Genomic DNA, 23,006 nt, shown 5'->3' with positions numbered 1-23,006 from the left:
TCGGTCCTTATCCTGTGCAAGATTAATCCACTCTCTATCATCATATCCCATCTCCCTCAAATAGGCCTACTTTTTAATATTATCCTCCCATCTACGTCTCGGCCTCCCCAAAGGTCTTTTTCCCTCCGGCCTCCCAACTAACACTCTATATGCTTTTCTGGATTCGCCCATACGTGCTACATGCCCTGCGCATCTAAAACGTCTGGATTTAAAGTTCCTAATTATGTCAAGTGAAAATACAATGCGTGAAGTTCTGCCTTGTGTAACTTTCTCCATTCTCCTGTAACTTCATCCCTCTTAGCCCCAAATATTTTCCTAAGAACCTTATTCTTAAACACCCTTAATCTCTGTTCCTCTCTCAAAGTAAGACTCCAAGTTTCACAACCATACAGAATAACCGGCAATATAACTTTTATCAATTCTAACTTTCAGATTTTTTGACAGCAGATTAGATGACAAAAGCTTATTCTCAAACACCCTTCATCTCTGTTCCTCTCTCAAAGTAAGGCTCCAAGTTTCACAACCATACAGAATAACCGGTAATATAACTGTTTTATCAATTCTAACTTTCAGATTTTTTGACAGCAGACTAGATGGCAAAAGCTTATTCTCAAACAACCTTAATCTCTGTTCCTCTCTCAAAGTAAGAGTCCAAGTTTCACAACCATACAGAATAACCGGTAATATAACTGTTTTATCAATTCTAACTTTCAGATTTTTTGACAGCAGACTAGATGACAAAAGCTTCTCAACCGAATAATAACACGCATTTCCCGTATTTATTCTGCGTTTAATTTCCCCCCCGAGTGTCATTTATATTTGTTACTGTTGCTCCAAGATATTTGAATTTTTCCACCTCTTCGAAGGATAAATCTCCAATTTTTATATTTTCATTTCGTACGATATTCTGGTCACGATACATAATATTATAGACTCGAAAATATATTAATTATGTTTAAATAGGCTTTAATATACTTTGAAATGGAGGATATTAGTTATTTGAAGAACATTTTGATTATGATAGTCTATCTGGCATAAAAGTAACGGCTAGCATCTCGTATCTGTTCCTTAAACGCTTGCCCATTCGTTGTTCTATCGAAAACCATATCTGGCACTTCAGGAGTAATTGTGATTTGTTAATTTCAACTTGTATACCGCAATGGTGTATGGCATAGAGCCTCGAGAAATCTGCTACACTGATTCGCTAATTTCAAAACTTGCGTAGATGTCTTCGCACAACACTAATTTTATGATGTGGCGCCTCAAGAATTCTGCTGCACTGATTCGCTAATTTTAAAACTCGCTCAGGTGTAATGCTAGCAGTTTGCTAGATGAGGGAAATATTGTTACTTTCCGTGCGTTTATGAATGTTGAGTCCAGTTACATGTTATAGATTCTATTCCAATTTCAACTGCAGGTTGTGAATGAGCATTGCTGTAATGGACGATATCTGCACTAAGAAAATGAATACTCTTCCAGTAAAATATATTTTTAGGTTTTTGTTCCTAAAATGTGTTGTTGGGTCACCAGTGTCAGCGTTTAATTTCTTGCCTTATAAGAAATTGTGGCTGCGATCTGGAACGAGATCTACAGAGGAGATTGCATAATGAAAATGTAACCTTGAAAAAGAAGATCAGTACCACTTCATATAGTCTAGTCTGATCAAGGATATTTCAACAGTACCCCCTAAAATTTGTTTCCAACTACAGCACTGCATGGAACTTTTAAAAGTTTACCAAAACTGTTTCACCAGTTACTCGCAGTTCATGGAGTGCATCAAGACATAAACGTCCCGTTCTTTTTCTTACACCCCACTATGTCTACTGAAGCCTATAGCGAAGTAGCAAAATATTTAGGCAAACTGTGAACGAATGTAGTAAATATAATTTACAATTGAAGAGCGTGATCCCAAAACACATTCAATCCTTTTTATGAAAGGACTGGGCTATATTTTTATCCACCGATCTACGGACTAAGCGAGTTTTCAAGTGACATGCACAATAACACGAACTTTGAGACATGGATTGGCGTTGTTTTTGAATAAAAGAAACTTAAAATGTAGTGATGAAGGTCACAAAAAAAGTAATGTAATGTAATATAATGTCTGTATGTCTTGTGTGTATGTATCATAAAAATGGCCAAATGGACTGAGTGAGTTTTGGGATCAACCTTTTCAATTTATTATTTCTTGACACACACACACACACACGCACGCACGCACGCACGCACACACACACACACCACACACATAGACTTTGGAGATGCAATTAAAAAATGTGCGAAAATAGTGTGCCCCAACACGGACATAAAGGGATGTCGATTATTTCATCTAGGGTAGAGCTGGTATCGCGAAATTCCATGTCTAACTAACAGGGAAGGCTTACCAAGTGATAATGGATTTTCACGATTGTTTCCCCCATACGTTCCATTTGAAGTAAGAAACCTCCGTGTAAATGTCTACATCCGGAATGGGCCTAATTTTCGAGATATGATTTTTTTAAATTCTTCAATCCAGAGCTATAACAGCTAATGCAAACAGTGCTGTATCGAGATGCGTACCGTAGTGTCAAAACTTCCTTAAGGGTTAGATACAACTTACAGCAGTAAAATTTTGGAAATATTCAACATTTTTTCCTCCATTACATCTTGTACAATAATGAAAATTAGTAAATCTAAAACATGTCCTTCTACTATACGAAAAAAAAAAATTTTTACGATTTAAAAAGAAAAATTGACATTTTTTAAAATTCAGTTCACTGTGCAGTGATCAAGCGTTTCCCATATAACTAAAAAACTATCCAACATTCTGTGATGAAATTTTTTGTGTTTATTTATGCATGTCATACCTACAATATGATGCAAGATACTTCTCTACCTTTGATAGATTGTCTGATGAAAATTAAAATCATTTAAAAAAATGGTCAATTAGAATTATCTTCTTCTAACACAAAATAAATAAATAAATAAATAAATATATATATTATTTATTAAGGAATGTAGTTGAAAGAGCATTATATTTTAAACATGAGTTTCAGCAATAAAATAAACGGGACAGAACATGAAAAAGTTAACAAGTTTATGAGTTATGAGAGAAACGCTTCATCACTGCAAAGTAAACTGCCACCATTTTAGATTTTGAGAAATAGAATATAAATAATTTTTTTAATCGTAAAAATATTTCTTTCATATAGCAGAAGGACACTGTTTTACACGTACCAATTTTCATTATAACATTAGTTATGGAAACTAGGCCTACAAATCAGATACATAATAGCCTACTAATGAAATTGACTATAGAATAGTCTATGAAGAAATGATAAGGAAATGTAAGCATACCTGAAATTACTCGCTGTACTGATCACAGTAATGGAAATCGTTGTAAAAATGCTCAAAACACAGTGGAACTTTGCACCACGAACATTTCAGAAAAATGAGATTCTCACAGTCGGCTTTACAGCATTTCTCTACATATATAAAAGTGAATACATAATCCTACAGAAGAGACGAATTTATCAGGTTTCTTATTAAGATATTCACCCAGCTTTATGCCAGCCATATTTAAATATATTTACATATTTAGGAGATATAAACTGATTGTGTTAAGGACTGCAATTTTATCATATTATCTTTCTGATGCAATATAATATTCGTGCCAAGAACAAAACACTATCAGAGAACTTCCGAATGAAATTTTTCCAAGGCCTAAACTCATACACGTCAAGAGGCTGAACAATCGGAGTTGTATGCTTTGGAATTGTTAATACTTCCACCGTTTTACCTTCTGGAGTTATTATTTCTATAGCCTATCTCGGTAACTGGTCCACGAGTCTAGCAAAAGAATGCTGTGATCATTGGCAGATGGAAAGTATACTTCTTAAAACAAATTGAAGAAGTGATTTTTCATAAGCTTCCCTGATTTTGAGAGCAATGCAAAATATGAAACTGGAATCACGATTGAAGAAGTGAAGCTGGCCAAAAAATCATTTTTTCAAAATTTTCTAATTCCCAACCCAAGCTTTCCTGACAAAAATTGACGGACATCTCCCCCCCCCCCTCTTTCTGATGGTCCTTATCGGAACTGAGGTCCGCCAAAGACAGTTTTATAGTTCTCAATGGACTGCATACTTTTCTCAGTAGACCACTCCATCACACTCCTACATATAGAAAATCTATAATAATAATAGTAATAATAATAATAATAATAATAATAATAATAATAATAATAATAATAATAATAATAATAATAATAATCTTAAACTGTTCGAACTGCACCAAAACTAAACAAATATTTGTGGGAGACTCGCGCATACTTTGTGCAGGGGCCGTGCGCGCACATTCTATTCCTACCTGTCGCCTTGCGCATATCTGCCTAACTGGGAACTGTTGTTTTGCCTCATTATTCCTGTGCATTTGCGAAAGTGGAAACGCCGTTTCACAGATAGAGATCCGGTTAGGATTGTCGGCATATTTTGAGAGCCGTCTACAACACTCTTGACACCGTAGAAATAAACTGAAGTACACACGCGGTAATGTCTATTACTGTATGTTTTCAGATTGGATGCAATGGACAAGCTTGTGTTTCCGCCATCCAATCAATGCTAGAATCCACCTGCTAGAGGACACCCGCTGCATCGTACTAGCTAGGAAGAGGAGATCTCGTGGTTGGTTTTTTAATACATATTTGCTTCATCTAGAAATTATGCCATTTTTTATGTATCTCATAAGGAACTTGATACGTGTGTCACTTTTTACAGTTTATTTTGAGTTAAACGACTGGGGATAAGCTAGTTTTTAAAAATAATATTATTATGATGTATCTAAGTAGGGGAGAGTCGGGTAGTATCGGACATCGGGTAATATCGGACAGTGAGTTTCTTTCATCTACCACACGATGATAGTACCTGATTGACATGGTTACGTTTCTGTATGTCGCATAGAGAAACGTAACCATGTCATTCAGGTACTACCATATGGTGGTAGATGAAAGAAACGCACTGTCCGATACTACCCGATGTCCGATACTACCCGACTCTCCTCTACATATGATATTTCCGTGTAGGAATTCTGCGTTTTCATATGATGAAGGATGGATAGAACAGAGAAGAATTCTCTCCGGCACCAGGACTCAAACCCGGATTTTCAGCTGTACGTGCTGACGCTTTTCCACTAAGCCACACCGGATTCCAGTTCCGATGCCGAATCGAATCCCTTCAGCTTAAGTTCTATCTCTCAGTTTTCCCTTTGGTGGCCTACCCTCATGTACTATGTCACACAATATGTGACAGTGGCACAATGTCCAACGCACTGTGTACAGAGGTGCACTCATTACGAGTGACTAAGTGGCCGGGATCCGACTAAGTGATTACTTACGCATATCATATTAGTATGATGTAGCGATGTACATATGATATTTCCGTGCAGGAATTCTGCGTTATCATTTGATGAAGGATGGATAGAACAGAGAAAAATTCTCTCCTGCACGGGATTCGAAGCCGGGTTTTCAGCTCTACGTGCTGACGCTTTGTCCACAGTACATGAGGGTAGGCCACCAAAGAGAAAATTGAGATGTAGAACTTAAACTGAGGGGATTCGATCCGGCATCGGAATTGGAATCTGGTGTGGCTTAGTGGATAAAGCGTCATCATGTAGAGCTGAAAACCCGGATTCGAGTCTCGGTGTAGGAGACAATTTTTCTCCGTTCCATCCATCCTTCATCATATGATAACGCAGAAATCCTGCACGGAAATATCATATGTACTTCGGTACATCATAATAATATGATATTCGTAAGTAATCACTTAGTGATACAAGACGGCGCTTATTCCGTCGGGTCACTCGTAATGAGTGCACCTCTGTTCACAGTGCGTTGGACATTGTGCCAATGTCACATATTGAGACACAGCACATGAGGGTAGGCCACCAAAGGGAAAACTGAGAGGTAGAACTTAAACTGAGGGGGATTCGATCCGGCATCGGAGCTGAAATCCAGTGTGGCTTAGTGGATAAAGCATCAGCACGTAGAACTGAAACCCCGGATTCGAGTCCCGGTGCCGGAGAGAATTTATCTCTGTTCTATCCATCCTTCATCACATTTAAAAAATAAGTTATATTAGTCTCTTTAAGCCCTAATTTTTTTTAATGAAATTCTCGTTTTGAGGCGTAATTCATCTTTGGATCTAACTTCACTGTTTCATTTATATTTTAATTTACGTGGAAAACAGAAACTAAGACTAAAATTGTTAGAGATGGTTTTGAATAGGCCTTAATCACCATTTGTAGTATCTAATTTATTTTGTAAAATGCACTTCATATTAATAATTCCAGGGTGCATTAACTCGTAGGCATTGAATACGAACCAAACTCATATATTAGTGTACAAGAAGTCGCTCTACGTAGAAAAATAGATCACGTGCCGAAAATCCACAGTTTTCGGCATGAATAATGATAAAAGCGCGTTTTTTTTTTTAATAGAAGTCGATGTTTTGAATCATCACAGTACTTTCTATTTATAGCCGTATTTCACATTTTGAGAAAATGAAAGATATAATGGGAAAGAAAACTAAAAGCATATTCGGTCTCAGAGCTGTCTTGCACAAACTACTTCCCTTTCCGTCTGCTGACTTCCTCCGCGACAATTAGCAAGTACGTCCCAGAGGATAACAGCAGGTGCTGAGTGCGTTGGGACGGAAGTAGACAAGTGACGTCATAATGCACTCTGCCTGTTATAACCATTATCATAAACCAAACGGTTTAGCCCACTGGGCTGTGATATTATTGTATAGGTCAGATTACTACTATATAGGCCTACTATTTATTTCGTCTTCCAGCATTGGTAGTTCTTAATTTATAATTAATTAGTAGTCTAATAAAAGTGTCATTTGTCTAGTGTTTCTAATATTTTATTTATTTATTTAATAATATTCATAATATTATTACAGATTACAAATTAATTTACAAATACAAGTACAAAATATACCGAGTATTATTACACAAAAAACATGTTATAAAACACAAGGACACAATTATAAAATAATTTAAACATAGATAAATAAATAACTTAAATTAATTTCTAACCTATAACTAAACTAACTTAATAATAAACGCAAAAACGACAAAGTAATTATACCTTCTGAATGGGCATAATTCATGCTCGGAGATGAAGTAAAAAAAATCTTAGAACAGATGTGTAGTGTCGAAAAAAGAAAAGAGTTGTTGTACCCTACTATTTAAGATTTAAAAAGATGTTAGAAACAAATTTCTGTTGGATAGATCCGAAAGATGAATTTTAATTTTCTCTTAAAAATAATTAATATTAGCTTTACCAAGATAGGGAATTTTTGTATGACTTTGTTGTAATGTCTTGGGTCTAAATTTGCACTATGTTTTATTCCTGTAGCAGTTTTACATCTTAATTTTTTTAACACTACTGTGTCATTCTGTCTAGTGCATTTTATGAGAACATACATTACAAGATTTTCCCGGTTTTATGAAAATAAGTCAATAACATTAAATTACATAATTGGTTTATTTATAATACTTTAAATTCTGTAAAGATGTAGCTAGATGTAGCCTATATATTTTTTGGGAGGAAGGGACACAAGGAACAATATATATAGGCCCCTATATATATATATATATATATATATAAACTAAAATTTTAGTCTATATAAAGTTTAACAGCGTTATTTATTTATATCTACGTATACTCTAGACCAGTGGTCGTCAGCACTCGCTGAAATGGATAACGGCTAAGGAGTGTATCACAATATGCACTGTCGTGCAGAAGGGAAAGGGAGAAGCATACCCACCAGCAGCCACGGATGCACGCTAGTGCTTCTCTTATCCGCGGGTAAGAGATGCTAGCCCGAGGGTACACTGTACTGATGACCGCTGCTCTAGACTGTATAAATAAAACATAATATGTCAGCAAATTAATAATAATATTATACATTTAAACCAAATATGGAGTAATGGAAAAATTGTCGGTGACAAATAACTCCACTGTCTGTGACAAAGTTTGGTAGAATTTGATGAGATAAATTAGTGACAAGTAGTCCCACTGTCAGAGACAAACTTACGTAGAGTATGCTGAAGGATGAGATTAGTGACAAGTTGACTTACTGGCAGTGAAAAGTAGCTCCACTGGCAATGACAAGGTCAGATAAGAATTGAGTACTTCCGTAGAATAAGGTTGGATGTAACACTTGGGCAACATGTTACAGCCAACCTTTTACCACGGAGGTACTCAGTTCAATCTCGTAACGAAAGAAAGAGGTATATTGTTCCGTCTTCTTACTTTTCGATAGGCCTACTAGTAGCTACGTCTCCACAACGTCTTCATTTGTATTCTACAGGAGTTCTTTCTAGCTTCCACTTTATTATCAGATATTTAAGAAAGACACCAATTTGGGATCGATGGAGTCGGATTCTGGCCGTCACAAAATAAATTTCTTTCATTTTCTTCTTTAACCTGTGTTCAAAATTATTTTATTATTTTTTTGCGATATTTTGTGTTCCTCAATCTGGTGCAACAATACTGGATCAGAACCAGTTAAAGTAATATTCTCTTTTCAAAGTACTTGTTTTTTTCACAGGATGCTTCTTGAAGAAACGGCATAACTTTAGGATAAAATATTTGGACCATTGCTGAATAAAAATGTTCTCATAAACGTAAGTCCGATTTCGAAGTATGACGGAGCTACGGCTGTTGGCTTCTCAAAAACAAAATTAGGTACGCTAACATCATTCAAAATCACGTTTAAAGATACTTAGCTAGAATATTTACAAGTTCTGTTCATAGATACATAAGAGTAGGCCTACGTTCTTGAAGTCGGAGTACAGGAGTTTACAGACGCTACCCTAGATCATATATGTAACAGATAGTTCATCCTTATGTTAAAATCGGTAGCACTTTGAAGAGAACAACCGCCAGGATCGCCACCCGTCCGCCGTAAACGAACACAAGATGGCAGTACCAATTCAAATGAGAGTTATGACGTGGCTTCTTATGTAACAACTAGATGGCAGCATAGTAAACGTGACAAAAATTGTTACCGTCAAAGGCTATAAGGCCGAGCAATCTGGGTGTATATGATCTAGGACGCTCCTCTCTGCATTGATACACTTTACCTCTTGCGTGTGAATCGCACTGGTTGCTCGAGCTAGTTCTTCGTGGCTATTCTTTATGCGTGCTATGGCGTTCCAAATGGAGATGAAGTGTCTCTCGTGTCAACTTGGATGTTGTAGACTAGCTAACTAACACATGTTTATATGAACTTTCTTCGCTCAAAATGACTTCACTACTCTTACCCTAAAGTCTAAAGTTATGACCTTTCTTTGTGAATTATCATGTAGACCTATTTTTGTTGGCAAGATTACAAATTTCTAAGCCATAGGTCATCTGTGGAACACCCAATACTTTACAAAATACCTTAAAAGGGGATTATTTTCTATCTGCATTATAGAAAAGTTTTCGTCACCATCCTGTGAAGAATATATGACTGTGTGAGAAGCATTAATTAACACTTGAAGGAGTTGAAATATGCGTATAGCTTTTATGTGATTAGTGTCTGGATATCCAATTACGTTATTGCATTGTTTTACTTATACTCAAACAGCCGTGCAAATGGGAGGTGGGTTTGAGGGGTTTCGGGAGAAATTATTACGTTAGAAAGTGAAATATTTCAATGTAATATATAATATCGGAGGTGTAGGGTAACGTTGCCTAATTTCGTGATATCCCTAATTCCGTGATACGTTTTTTTCACTGAATGTCACGGGATTGGGTATCTTGCTAGGAAGTTCACCGATGTCAAAAGTAGGCGAAAGGTGCACTCTTTCGAGAAAGATGTCTGGCGCTATGGTCGAACGGCAAAGCTTTGACTGACATTCAATTTTAAAAAAGTATCACGGAAACAGGCAACTTTACCCTACTTACCATTTACAATTGTCAACGATTCCCGCCTCCTGAGCAGCGAACACGTCAGAGCTACGTCTTTCTCTCACACGGAAAAAATTATATTTTTTCCCTTTTAAAAACCTATGCTCGGCCTTCAGTCACATATATTACTTTTTGGGATTATGAAATTGCCTTTTGTGTTAAATTGGAAAAAATAATGTATCTTCCAAGTTGAGTGTAGAAGAAATTGTTTAATTTGTGTTGGTACATTCTTGAATGTCCCGCGCCGTGGCGTCGTGGTCTATGGCATCATTCCTAGGACTCGTCTTATGGAATGCGCGCTAGTTCGAGTCCTCATGGGGGGGAGAAATTTTCTCATGAAATGTCGGCCAGTGTATGGGATCCGTGCCCACTCCAGCACCGTGATGCATTTGGAACGCTACGATAGGTAGCAAAATCCGGTTATGGCAACCAGCTATAACGACTATAATCATCGTGTTAACTACATGATACCTCCGTTCTAGATGGATGATCGTTCACCTCTGCGGGAGCATGTGGACATGAAGGCAGCAGTCGGCTGATCGGCCCTGACTCTTAATAGGCTTTTGGGCTGCGGATTCATGTTTTCTTTACATATCTTAAATAATAGTGCAATAGGTAAGTATCGTAATATACAGAAACATTATTGCTAACATGATAGAAATTGAGTTATTTCGAAATATGTAATATGTGTGAGAAAAGTATGTTTCGTCCTGATGACACCGATTTTTATCTCGATGTTTTCGTCATGCAATAAATATATACGAGGTTGGAAATAGCACAGCATCAGATCAGACGTGTGTTTCTCAGAATGTTTTCTTCTGAGCAGTGGTTTAAACAAAAGGTTGAGAACATAAAAACTACGTAAATTACATTTGGCACAGACAGCTGTAAACTTAGAGATGGGTAAAGAGCGTTGTGCGAGCTGCCAGACAGCTCAAATACAGAACAGTAACATCGCCGAGCCTTCTTTCTGCTAACTCTTCACACGAATTTCTTTGAAATCTGCTTAATAAAATTACGTGTACACGCAGATGAGACAGAATTGAGATTTAATTTGAATACATTGTGATTGTGATTTATTGGAGGATCACGATAGCGCCGCGGTTAAGGGGAAATGCTGCAAAGCCGAAAGGTCGTCGGTTTGAATCCCGATAGGGTCATGGATTTTCTCCTTTGATCTAATCCTTCCGGTCGCATTATGGCCCTGCGGTTTACCCAGCCTCTTAACAGAAATGAGGCATTTCCTTGAAGATAAAGGCGGCGGACACATATGACTGACATCCCTACTGGCATTGATGTCGACGTCGTACAGATGGGAGCCATAACCTCTCGCTACCCTGTGGACCTCCGTGGCCTGTGATGACTGATGAATAACATAGGTGGAAAGTTCGTACCAAAACAGTAGATTTCAGTTCAGTACAGCGAGGGTATAGATGTCACCAGCTCTTCGCCTGCTACCGTTCGCTACAGATGACACGCAATTCACATAAACAACGCATAGTATGATTTGTGTTGAGCTGTGTACAGTCGTGGATAGTTTGAAGAATATTGTTAATTTATATTAATAGTTTAGGTTTTGAACAAAACGAGCTATTCTGTTATTATTGTATTATTTACGTTATGTTTATACTCATATTATGCATGTTTAAAAAAAAAAGTAATACCGAGCGAGTTGGCTCATGCGTATCGCATGGGACTCGCATTCGGGAGGTCCGTAGTTCGATTCCCGGACCGACCAATCTGACTGTGGTTTTTTCGTGGTTTTCCACAGTTACTTAGGCAAATGGTGGGTTGGAATTTATATTGCCACGGTCCATTTTCCCTTCCCCTTCCGTGTAGAAAATAGACATATTCAGGTCAAGACGCATTTCTTCATCCGCTTACGACAGGGGGCGTCCTCTCCGCAACCGTTCCTGGGTTCCCAGCCTTCCGCAATATCTCTGCCAGGATTCATTCCATAATAGCACTTCAAGGGCGCTTCGACACCTTGGAAGGGCCGTTGAAATGGATCCTGTGCTACTTGGTCACCTTGGAGGTGTGAACTTAAAGTGGGGAAGGGTAGGAGGCCTCTATTGGGTGAGCGGATGAGGGGTCACATGCGGCCCCGGTGGGCTGGTACACCCTCATCGCATATACTTCGGGGTGCACTTCGGCCGACGTGCAAAGGGTCGTCCTAACCCGCCAGTAACCACCGTGACCTAACCTAACCTTCCAAAAAAAGTAAACTCATCTGTTATTAAATAATTATGCAAGCAGGAGTGTGTAACACGTTTATTTTTTCCCCGAATTATTCTTAATTAAATGTTGACGTCCCGTGCTGCTATGCATTCGGTTGCGTTACAGTCCAAGTTCAATATCGGAATTACGATAGGAACTCCTTAGCTGTCATTACAATATAAATGAACAATTTTCTTGGAAACAATAAAATTATGGGTATAATATTATATCCCACATATGAGATACGTTATTAGGTTCACAAAGTAGCTGTTCACCTGGTGACAGTAAGATATACTGTATCATATTTCAGATTTGCTTCAGTAACATCTTGTGACGTAGAGCGAATATTTTCAGAGTAAAAAATTTGTATTTGTATCTAATATTGTTTTTTTTTTTTTAACATAAAAGGAGCATTTCTTTTGATAAAATGAAAATGTTCATTGTTATTTGTTACAATGAGGCTAGAATCATATTGTAGACTTTGTATGTTACTTTTATGTGTAGGGTAAATTACTTTAGATTGGAAGTTACGAAGTTTATACAGTAGTTACAAATTATTGTTTTTTATATTATTTTCTTGTTCTAAGGCTGTGGACGATTGGAGTACATGTTTGGTTACAACCCGGCTGCACATGTTCGTCGTTCTGGTTCAGTGACATTGAGAGATGCGCTACTTTTATTCGGTAGAGATATAGTCCAAGCTCACACAACTTAACAGTTTTGGTATCAACTTCCTAGCTCTGGGATAATTAGACTTCTGGTTTTTACGCTTCAAAATAGATTTTAGTTATCTAAAATGCGCTGAATAAAACCATGAAATAGTCTCAAAAAATAAAAAAAAAGGCTCCAAAAATAATATCTAAAATGATCTTTCGTCACATCTTATCCAAAATTAATAAATATCTCTTACATCTAATATTATTAGTTGAGTATTAAGTCTTATAATAATCTTGTTCTTTGAAATACCCTTGAACAATAGTGTCTTTCCATAGCTGTCTACAGACCTACTGTATAGGAGTGCACTGAAGTGGAAGTACGCAATTATAATGAAAAATTTATTACCTAAATTTATATCAAAATTCATTCATTTTTACCACATTTGTGTCTAAGGATGACGAATAGATTGTGAAAAAAAATACGAGTATTTAAATATGGAGATTGTTAATTAGAAGCCGAATTGGTGGAACGAACTTGAATTGAAGATAAACAGATTAGGTCTGAATTGTCTGTGGAGAGAACTGGGGATGTTCAACACTACGATTATAACAGTAATGATAAAAGAGAAATGAAATTTCGAAATAGAATATCTTTCGTAATATAAAGCACCTAGGTTCACTAAAGTATTATAGGGAGATTAAAACGATTTGGGAAAAGAAGAATATATTTAAATAAATTCAAGAGAAGAGAGAATAGGAGTGGAATGGTGAAGATTAAATATTTGGAGGCTCAAGAATGAGAGGGAACGCAGAGAAAGGCAAACGTTCCATATGCGGAGAAGCTGAAGGCGCAGTCCATACAGCTTTAAGGGGTTAGGTACAGCTTACAGCAGTAAAATTTTTGGAAATACTCAACATTTTTTCCCTCCATTACTGTATTTGTACAATAATGAAAATTGGTATGTGTAAAACACTGTCTTTCTGCTACATGAAAAAAATATTTTTAGGATTTAAAAAATTATTAATATATATATATATATATATATTTTTTTTTCAAAATTTAAAATGGTGGCAGTTCACTGTGCAGTAATGAATCGTTTCCCTCATAACTCATAAACTTGTTAAGTTTATCATGTTCTATCTCTTTTATTTTATTGCTGAAACTCATGTTTACAATATCATGCTCTTTCAACTACATTCGTAAATAAATAATATATTTTTTTTTTTATTTTGCCTTAGAAGAAAATACTGATGTTTGACCATTTTTAAAAATTAATTGTTTTTTTTTATCAGACAATCTATCAAAGGTAGAGAAGTGACTTTGCATCATATTGTAGATATGACATGCATAAATACACACAAAACATTTAATCACAGAATGTTGGATAGTACGTACGTCATAAAATAATTTTCTCTTGTTTTCCTTGTACAGTCTTAGACAAAAAATATGATCGGCAACCATACTCTAAGTTCTCTTCGGAAGACTTCGGTTGATTCCGTGGAGGAATTTCTTATGCGACTTTAATAATGATAGTGGTAGTGGTGGTGGTGATAGTGATAACAAAGAGTTATTCTCTTTCCTGAAAATGGATTTGTGTAATACACTCGAAACACTACTACTTCTACTGCTACCACCAGGCTTACTAATTTTATTACTGACGCAACATTTTCAGAACTACCAGAACGCCGGCCTTTCACGCGGGAGACCTGTATTCAGATTCCGGCGACCCAAGTTCAAATCCTGCTGCGAGTTAAGTACAATTTGTGGCGGGCAGGAATGTTGCTCGGAGCAGATTTTGTGAATCACGCTACTGCTTGCCTACCTATTATACAGCATAGGCCCTAAATGTAATAGATGAGCAATTTTGTACCAACGGATTTGTTGACCGATAGTAAGTGCTACAAATTATCCATGTATGAGAGATATTCATTTCTTCTTCTTTCTCTCGCTACTAGTAGGCCTACCAGTATTACTATAGCTGTTACTACTGTGGCCATACTATTGCTATTATTATTATTATTATTATTATTATTATTATTATTATTATTATTATTATTATTATACCTACTCCTTCAATTTCTCTCTTTACTTCACTTCTCTTTTCTTTGGACTCTCTGCGCTATTTGCACTCATATTGGACCTTCCAATTCACAACGCAATCCACACGTCTCACAATCAAGATTCAGATCTAGATACTTCGCATTGCCATCCTCTTACATGCTTCCGATAGTGAACTGTCTTTCCGGGTAACATTCTACAAGCATTCCAGGTTTCCTCATTGGTACCTCATGCCGTGCCAATCTCATTCGCTTCGCTGTAAGGATTCTAGTTACGCTTGGCGGGACGTAAATCCCATAGTTACGTACAGTACGTGACTTTCTCAAGCCGCTCTCTGCTCTGCCACTATTGTCTTCCGGATATCAAATGAAATCCCGATTCTGCAGTAAGAGACCATCATCTGTCACTGTTAGCCGTTGGGTTATCGGGAATGTTTAAAGTAGGTCTAAAGTAGGAAATGAATAGCAGGCTAGGAAACTGCGTGCCAATGGCTTATTGAGGTGTCAATGTAAGCGGGAGATACGATTAACTTTTTTAATGTTCTTTTGAGAAGATTAACTCCGTACTTAGATGAAATTATTGGGGATCATCAGTGCGGTTTTAGGCGTAATAGATCGACTATTGATCAGATTTTTTGTATTAGATATTGGAGAAAAAATGGGAGTATAAGGGTACAGTACATCAGTTATTCATAGATTTAAAAAAGGCATATGACTCGGTTAAGAGATAAGTTTTATATATTTTTCTTATTGAATTTGGTATTCCCAAGAAACTAATTCGATTAATTAAAATGTGTCACAGTGAAACTTACAACAGAGTCCGTATAGGCCAGCTTCTATCTGAAGCTTTTCTAATTCACTGCGGGCTAAAGCAAGAAGATGCACTATCACCTTTACTTTTTAACTTCGCTCTAGAATATACCATTAGGAAAGTTCAGGATAACAGACAGGGTTTGGAATTGAAGGGTTACATCAGCTTCTTGTCTATGCGGATGACGTGAATATGTTAGGAGAAAATCCACAAACGATTAGGGAAAGCACGGAAATTTTACATGAAGCAATTAAAGCGATAGGTTTGGAAGTAAATCCCGAAAAGACAAAGTATATGATTATGTCTCGTGACCAGAATATTGTACGAAATAGAAACATAAAAATTGGAGATTTATCATTCATCATATCCTAACTCCCTCAAATCCATTTTAATATTATCCTCCCATCTACGTCTCGGCCTCCCCAAAGGTCTTTTTCCCTCCGGCCTCCCAACTAACACTCTATATGTATTTCTGCATTCGCCCATACGTGATTCATGCCCTGCCCATCTGAAACATCTGGATTTAATGTTTCTAATAATGTCAGGTGAAGAGAACAATGCATGCAGTTCTGCGTTGTGTAACTTTCTCCATTTTCCTGTAACTTCATCCCTTTTAGCCCCAAATATTTTCCTAAGAACCTTGGTCTCAAACACCCTTAATCTCTGTTCCTCTCTCAAAGTGAGAATCCAAGTTTCACAACCTTACAGAACAACCGGTAACATAACTGTTTTATAAATTCTAACTTTCAGATTTTTGACAGCAGACTAGATGACAAAAGCTTCTCAACCGAATAGTAACACGCATTTCCCATATTTATTCTGCGTTTAATTTCCTCCCGAGCATTATTTATATTTACTGTTGCTCCAAGATATTTGAATTTTTCCACCTCTTCGAAAGATAAATCTCCAATTTTTATATTTCCATTTCGTAGACAGATGTAACATTTCTTTACAAGTCAATATATTGCCGGAATGGTTTGTTGTATGATGTCATGAAAACTGGCACAAACGACATGCATGAAATGCTACGTGCCAGAAACGATCCATGCATGCTAATATGAACAGACCTTAATCCTTAAGCTACACCCGCGTGTACAGCAGCAACCTGTCAGAAGTGAAAGAGGTAGCTAACCCATTTATATGAAGTGATCTATTTTCGCTCTTGTAACTCTGGAAATATTTGAATTTTGCGTAATTTCCTTATGCTATATTTCGTCTTAAATCATTAACTTTATTTAGAAACAGAAAAATCAAAATCTGTGATTCATAATGCGTGTCTCTTGTTGTCAATCAACTGTTGACTTCCAACCAAAGGATAAGGAATTGGTCTCCGACGTATTCTTGAGATTTGTGCTGGACTGATCGTCTCTCTAGGACAGGTATTTATTGAATGATCCGTATTTCCATTTGTCTTGTAGGCTCTGAATAGTGTCTATATTTATAAAAAAAGGTCGTTAGATAAAGAAGCGTCATGTTGTGGCGCCGCCCTGCGTCTGTCTGTTCCGCAGTGACGCAGTTCCCTGCTGCTCTGGGTCGTTGCCAGTTCAGCTGTTTTGTGTAATGTGGAAAGAGATAAATCTCGCCGGGAATCTAACCCGGGTCACTGCGGAGCCTTTGTTCAATGCAGATTTACTTTGCGACACTTAACAATAGTATATCACACGTACGTGTTGCATCCCTAGCTATGGGTTTTCATTTTAATCAAATCCTTGTCCTAAATTTTAACTGGGGCAACAAGTAGATAATGCAGGTGGGAGGAGGAATTATTTTAATGGAAACTGTACTAACGATACGGACTGGGAATATCTTAGAACATTAAAAGTGATAATTCAATGGTGATGTTTCTCAAGTAAATAATTACTTTGTTTATTGATGCTCAATTGTCAAATGACAATCGAACTGCATTGATAGTTTTTATCCAATGAATTCAACTCTTTTAGTCCAACATGTTGGTAAGTTTAAGAGAAAATGCTAGCAATCAGACGCTTACATCAAATACACAAGATCAATATGGAATTGGCATCAATTATTTAACTGTACTAATAATTGCGATGGAAGTGACTTCGCAAGAAAATGTACAGTAAATTTAATGTATAATATTCAAATACAGATAAATAGTACTTAGTTTAAAATAAACCGTTATATATGTGCTTACATACATACATACATACATACATACATACATACATACATACATACATACATACGTCGTAGCGTAGTTCGTATAACTCTGGCCTTCTATGTTCGAGGTTGCGGGTTCGATCCCGGCCCAGGTCGATGGCATTTAAGTGTATTTAAATGCGACAGGCTTATGTCAGTAGATTTACTGGCATGTAAAAGAACTCCTGAGGGACAAAATTCCGGCACACCGGCGACGCTGATGTAACCTCTGCAGTTGCGAGCGTCGTTAAATAAACCATAATATACATACATACATACATACATACATACATACATACATACATACATACATACATACATACATACATACGTCGGCCTCGGTAGCGTAGTTCGTATAACGCTGGCCTATGTTCGAGGTTGCGGGTTCGATCCCGGCCCAGGTCGATGGCATTTAAGTGTATTTAAATGCGACAGGCTCATGACAGTATATTTACTCGCATGTAAAAGAACTCCTGAGGGACAAAATTCCGGCACACCGGCGACGCTGATGTAACCTCTGCAGTTGCGAGCGTCGTTAAATAACCATAATATACATACATACATACAATCGGCCACCGGCGTGGCTCAGTAGGTTAAGGTACTTGCCTGCCAGTTTGAAGTTGCGCTCGGGCGAGAGTTCGATCCCCGCTTGGACTGATTACCTGGTTGGGTTTTTCAGAGGTTTTCCCCAACCGTAAGGTGAATTCCAGGTAATCTATGGCGAATCCTCGGCCTCATCTCGCCAAATACCATCTCGCTATCATCAAACTCATCGATGCTAAATAACATCGTATTTGATACAGCATCGTTAAATAACCGACTAAAAAATACATACAATCGGCCTCGGTAGCGCAGTTGGTATAGCGCTGGCCTTCTGTGCTCGAGGTTGCGGGTTCGCTCCCGGTCCAGGTCGGTGTGTTTAAATGCGACAGGCTTATGTCAGTAGATTTACTGGCATGTAAATGAACTCCTGCGGGACAAAATTCCGGCACACCGGCGACGCTGATATAACCTCTGCAGTTGCGAGCGTCGTTAAATAAACCATAATTTAATTTAAAATTTTACATACATACATACATACATACAATTTTCTAAAGAAAGACTAATAACTTAAGGCATTTTACAGTAGTGCGTTATACGAGTAGGCCTAATTTATTATACATATTAATCTCAAATAGACTTCTCGTTTTGTTGCAAGGAGGCCAAGGTCTTTATTTCCTCAAATATTTATCAAGGAATATCATATTCAAGAAAGCTTAGGTATGCACAGTGTTTAAAATACCTGCTATCACAGAACAATAATGGAATGCACTCATGCAATAACTTTAATTTTTCGTGTGGTATTCACCTAGCCGAATACTATTCGTGGTGATTTTTCTGTAATAATTCCATTTCGCTTTAAATTCATTTTTCTTGTCATGAGATAATTATTTCTCGATCTTATGTCTCGCAATAATTTTATTGTCATGATAAGAAACATGATATTATCAGAAAACTATCAGCATTTGTGCCATTACTCTTAACAGCCGCCACAGACATATGAAGAAAAAATGCGAAATTAATGCAAAGAATATAGAAAACGTTCTTATATTCTGATATGTTGTAATTGTATTCGTTTGTTTGTAATTTTACTTTCCTATTTTGATACCTATTTCAGAATTTCATTTACAGTAAAACCTCACTGCTTTGAAGTAAGCCGTCTTGGTAACACAGTTGGTAGAGTATCTAGGACCCGGGTTCGAAGTCCAGCGATGGTGGGTTCGTATTTGTGGTCTACAAAGTCAAGGTTCCTAAGGCTTTTCTCGGAGTTCTCCCGTTTTCTTCAATCATTCCACCGTCAATCTCCATTTCAATATTTTTAATTGGTTAATTTACGATACTTTATTAACTGCGATAGTTATCTATCATCTGAGTGAAATAAAGGTGATAATGCCAGCGAAATAAGTCCAGGGTTCTGCGCCGAAAGTTACTCAGTATTTGTTCTTAATGGGTTGCGGGAAAACCTCGGAAAAAATCTCAACCAGATACTTGTCCCAACCAGGATTTGAACTAGGGCCCGCTCATTTCACTGTCAGACATGCTAACCGTTACTCCTTAACGGTGGATGGTATTTATCATTATTACTTCAATAACATATATTCAAAATGATGCAGCTGGATATACAGGGTGTAAGGGGTATAAGTACCATTATTTTAACTGATGATTATTCATGTCATTAGGAAGAAAAAATGGCCTCACATTTTTTTATAATTGCATTATTTAATTAATTATTAAAGTTTACAATATTAGACGTTTGGCAACGTTGTTGGATGGGGAGGAGGGAGTTTATATGTACACAATACAGCTCAAGCAGGTACAGACATACCGATACAAAACGGATGCTCTGTTCTAATGCAGGGACGAACCATGACAATACTGTTGTTACATAAAACGAGCAGCAAATACAGGGACATCTCATTTTATTTTTACTAACGTTTTTAATATTAACCTGTCTATACCTTTAGAGAACCGGAAACACCGCTTGCTCCCCCCTCCAAGACTGGAGTTCGATGATACTGGCGTAAAACACAAATCACTCTACTAGGTATAGGATGGAAGAAAAGTAGTTCATCCATTTACGTAAACTAGGAAATATCGCGATTTTGAGTTTGATAATTTTCATTAGGTTTTTCTTTAATCAAAGTCCAGTACTGTATTAAGAATAAGTGTTTTTGCTCACAAAGTGAGTTATCCATGCGAACGTATTCATTATGCAGTGTATATTATACTGTCTACAGCACATTAGCGCACAATATAGAGAAAGAAGTTAAATTGAAAAATAATCATAATATGAATATTTAAACACAATTTTGAAAATGGTGGCCGTTCATTTCGATACAGGCTTCAGTTCTTTTGTGCATATTATCGCACTATAGACTATTGCATCTAATTCCAATTGCCAGTTTCGTCCTTCGTACTAGTAACTCATGTTGAAATAATTCTGTACTTACTCTACGTACTGTGAATTCAATCTTCACTTCTGCCCGACCCGAAAATATAAAATTACTCAGACATGCTATCTACTGTCCGTCCAAGTGGTTATGCCGCAGAATTGTAGAAAGGGAGGAAATCACGTGACAGTTAATTACTTAACGAGGCCCTTTTATTTAAGTTAAATTAAACAGCTGTATAATATTACGTAAACGCCCAATTCCTAAGAGAAATTAATGTTTTCAGAAAAGAGCTAAGACAGCCCAGCTTTTACAGAGGGGCGAGCAGAAGCAGGCGAAATCGGGATGCGACGTAGGCAAACGGACAGTACCTGTGCAAAAATATGATTCAATATTGAAAGCTCTTTCGTCACTGGAAAACGCGAACATATTTCTGGAACGTACTATACCCAGTAACTCAGTACTGCTTACTATCTGCGGTCTTGGTTCTGTGTGGAGTTGGAACTTCCTTAGTAGAAGGGGTGGGAGTGAAGTACATTCAAAAACTCAGGTACAATAAAAATTGAAGTAAAAATAAAATGATGTCCCTGTATAAACTTTCAATCTCATTAATAGAACATTACTGTAAATTTCCATTTCATTTAACAATATTGCTCTATTTTTAACCTTCTTTGTGGAAAACGTTGACGGTACATCCTTCTTGCTTCACTTGACTTACGACGACTTTCTCCATAAATTAAGAACATATCATGATATTCCTAAACTGTGAATGACATTATAAGTTGTTTATCGAATACCTGGTACTGACCTGTCATTCGCTCGGCAGTAGACGTATGGACAGAGAGAACTCAGCTGACATGTACGTACGCCTGTGCAGAGTAATACCTGCTCAACATGTTGCCACGTCTCTCACGCCAGAATATTAACATATTTAAAAATACATTATTATTTAATTTCACGGAAACGTAATAGAACACACAAATATTTATTTAAACTAATATTAACTCTTTGCTAGATATACCTACTGCTTTCGTAATTTTAGTAAAAATATAAGTAGTATAAAGCAAATTAAGTAAGAAAAGAATTTTTTTTCCTGGAGAAACTATCAAGTTTTGACCCTATGTTGTATGGACATTTTTTGATCCTGTAGACCGTCCCCGATGACTGTGAAAAGGACGGTACTTATACCCCTAACACCCTATAGTATTGTGACTGGCGTACTGAAGTCATCAGTCTAAGGAAACATAGTATGCCCTAAAGGGTAAAAGGGCGCTTTAGCGGGACTTCATAGGACCTTGAGCACAGATGAGACCACATACCTTGGTCACGATATCTACAAGAAAGCGGCCATTCTGACTATAACAACCATTTTCACGCAAATCATTGGTAAAAAAGAGAGAAAAAAATAAATAATGGGATCTGGAGGTCTTCAGTTCTACTTCACTTGGTTGAGGGAAAAAATCCCAACCAAATAACTTGTTCCAACCAGAATTTGAATCTGGGCCCGCTTTTTTCACATCCAGACATGTTAACCGTCACTCCATAGCAGTGGACAAACATCCTGTAATGTCTATTGAACAGTGTTGTGACTAATTGTATCTTCAAAACCATTATTATACATTTCAATCCAAACATAATGAGAAGTCGAAATTAGTGATATTTTTAACGTTTTTCAAGGAATGATCGCAATTTCGCTTGGTTTGACAAAATTTTCCTTAAGTTTTTTCCTCCCCCATCCCGTTTGGATTAACTGAAATTTTTGACTCACGAGTTTCTGCTGTATCTCGAATAATGATTTTTTCACCGAACACTATTACCTGACACCATTTCCATCGCATCAAGATACCTAACTCCAACAGTTGTATACATTATGTAACGATACCAACCCTATAATGAACGCTAAACATCTACAGTATTAACACGGTCTAGTATAATATACAGTCACGAAGCTCAATGATCGTTGTTGTTTTTCCTGTTGTTGAATTTTAATAGCTTTCCGTTTTCTTTTATTGGCTCCTAACTCAAATTTGCTTGGGAATTCCATTTTCAATTATGGACATTCCTATAAAAGGCACTTTAACATTACCACTACACACTGATAATGGTCCTATACCAACAAAAATTAGATAAGTTTCAAGGAACACAAGCACTAGGCACTTGGTTTAACACTTAATACAGTGAGAACTGACAGTGTTGTTGACTTTGGTTGCTGAATTCAATACTAATTACTTAAA

General features: G+C 37.0%; 1 protein-coding gene across 4 annotated transcripts in view; it reads left to right on the top strand.

The window, feature by feature from the left end:
- LOC138694529 (beta-1,3-galactosyltransferase 5-like) overlaps positions 1–23,006 on the top strand; it is a 270,652-nt gene that overhangs the window by 160,723 nt on the left and 86,923 nt on the right. For 2 of the 4 annotated variants that reach the window (XM_069818344.1, XM_069818343.1), the window contains exon 2: positions 4,554–4,661. The exons of the other annotated variants lie outside the window; for them this stretch is intronic. The gene's annotated coding sequence lies outside the window, so the exon portion shown is untranslated. The remainder of the gene's footprint in view (positions 1–4,553; positions 4,662–23,006) is intronic. 4 annotated transcript variants of the gene reach the window in all.

Source organism: Periplaneta americana, chromosome 2 (genome assembly GCF_040183065.1).
Source record: "Periplaneta americana isolate PAMFEO1 chromosome 2, P.americana_PAMFEO1_priV1, whole genome shotgun sequence".
Taxonomy (NCBI): Eukaryota; Metazoa; Arthropoda; class Insecta; order Blattodea; family Blattidae; genus Periplaneta; species Periplaneta americana.
Note: the sequence above shows the minus strand (reverse complement) of the source record. Positions and strands in the feature narration are given on the sequence as shown.